This window comes from Myotis myotis, unplaced genomic scaffold, assembly GCF_014108235.1.
Source record: "Myotis myotis isolate mMyoMyo1 unplaced genomic scaffold, mMyoMyo1.p scaffold_m19_p_14, whole genome shotgun sequence".
In the NCBI taxonomy this organism is placed as follows: Eukaryota; Metazoa; Chordata; class Mammalia; order Chiroptera; family Vespertilionidae; genus Myotis; species Myotis myotis.
Window position 1 is genome coordinate 6,681,441 of NW_023416318.1, and position 2,281 is coordinate 6,683,721.

Sequence of the window (2,281 nt, forward strand, 5' to 3'; positions counted from 1 at the left end):
CAAGTGAGGCTGTGGTACCAGCTGGGGAAGCCGCCTCCGGTCACCACTGTCCTGCCATCACACTTGGGACTATAAGAGTGGGGACTCCTGGAAATTGCAGGATGCAGGGGGTTTTAGGCCTGTGGAGACCTAGGCACTGAACCTGGACATGGATGGAATTCGGCTGCGGGGTCAGGCCTGGGCTTGGGACACAACCTCGCTGCCTATGGGGTGTGCTTAGTGCCCAGAGAGATGGCTGAGAGCCAGGCCTCCCTGGGGAAGTTCCTGGCTCATAAGCCAGAAACACTGAAGACGGGCTGGGGAGAGATGCTCTGGCTGCTCAACAAGGTGGAGCCTCAGAGCCCTGACACAAGCAATTCCAAGAAATGGTCTAGATCTGGGGTAATTTCTGCTCTAATGACCAGGGAAAGTGAGTTTTTTGGGGGGTAGGGTAGGGGTGTGGGTGGGGACAGGGTCATGCTTGGAGCCTGCTGGTGATGTTCAGGACAGAGACGTTTCTATGCCATCTTAGGACAGCCCACCTGAGGATGGCAGCTGTCACGGGCCTATCACCCGAAGACCCTAACATTTCTCAGTATCTAAACTGTGTCAGGAGCTATGCTTGCTTACGGGAACTGATTCCATGTTGGAAAGACCAAGGTGCCTGGAGCAAAGGCCAAGAGAGCAACGGGGCATCATGTGCAAAAGGGCCGAGTGCAACAGGGGAATAACTGCGCATGACTGAAAGGATGTGGCATCACAGCCTGTACATAGGGAGGGCTCCTTCTGAGTTGGGGAGGCGGTGCCCTTAGAGTGTGAGCTCGCCCTTTTCCATTCCTTGATGAAAGAATAAAGCTTCTGCTCTGCTTTACGGAGCTCAGTCTCCTTCTATTGGCACCAATGTCACTGGGCAGAGGGACCTTGGTTTGGTCGCTGACACAGGAGGGTCAGTAACTGCCACAACAACAAAGGGTGCCTCTGACTCCCTGGACTCCACTGTCACCATTGCCTCCCACTCACTTCCTTCTCCATTCTGTATCAGCGTGGCTCTTACCAACGCAGCTGCCCCAGGTGGCTGGGTCAAGATCTGCACCCAGGTCTGTCTGGTCCAAAGCTTATGAATTCTTCTACGATGGGTCCTTGTGTGTTCCTATCGGCACCAAATAAAATGAGTGAGTAGTCTCTGACCTCAAGATGCTCACTGACTACAGGGGAGACAATAACTATAAACAATGCATGTATTGTACAGGTGCACAAGCAATTATGAGTTCACAGAGGAGAGGCATATGTGTGTGTGATGGAAAAGGCATATATTATACCTTTTACAGTTTAAAGGTATTTTATATATATATATATAGCTAATATGCAAAGTGTCCCCTTGGGAGTTCGACCAGGAAACTGGGAGTTCAATCACTCACTATGACATGTTCTGACCACAACGGGTGGCGCAGAACAAAGGGAGGCCCCGGCCGGCAGCCAGAAGGCCCCGATTAACCCTGATCACTGGCCAGGCCTAGGGACCCTACCTGTGCACAAATTTCATGTACCGGGCCTCTAATAACAGAATAAGTGACGATCAGGGAAACCAGAAGGAAGAGGTGATATTTGAACTTGTCTTTGAAGGATGAGTATGATTTTTCAGGCTGGAACAGGGATTTATCTGGGCAGCATGACCAGTGTGAGAAGAGATGCAGAAATACAGACATGCCCATGTGGCTTTGGCAGAGAAGTACAGAGTGGCTGTAGCATAGGGAGCCTGGGGATGAGATTCCGTGGCTGGGGGTGCAGACTACTCAGCTTTTAGCGCTGGGGTCTCTGCTCCAGACTCCCTGCCCTGCCCTTCAGCTGCACAAAGCACAAATGGGGGCAGTGCAACTAGGGAGATACACTCCACTTTATAGATGGATTTACTGCAGCCAAGGGAAGCTTGAGTTTAATAAAGTTGTACAGGTAGGTCCATAGATGACTTGAAAGTCATTCTACTTACAGTTTAAACAAGTTGATGTTCTTCAAGAAAACTCCCAAAGTATCAACAATATCTCAACATCAATAGGACTTGGGACTTGGGAGAAATTTACCACTATTTAATCTGGAAATAGTGGTAAATTTCATTTAGCTTGAAATATGTTTTAGTTTAGTTTGAGATGACTGACCCCTGCCTGCTTTGATGATGACCCGTTCCAGGGAGAGAAGGGAGCTGTGGAAGCTTGTACTCACCCTGCAAAGTCCTGAGAACTAAGCAATGAGAAATAACCAGCATAAAGCCCAGTGGAGCCAGGAGCCGTGATGATGTCATTGGCTA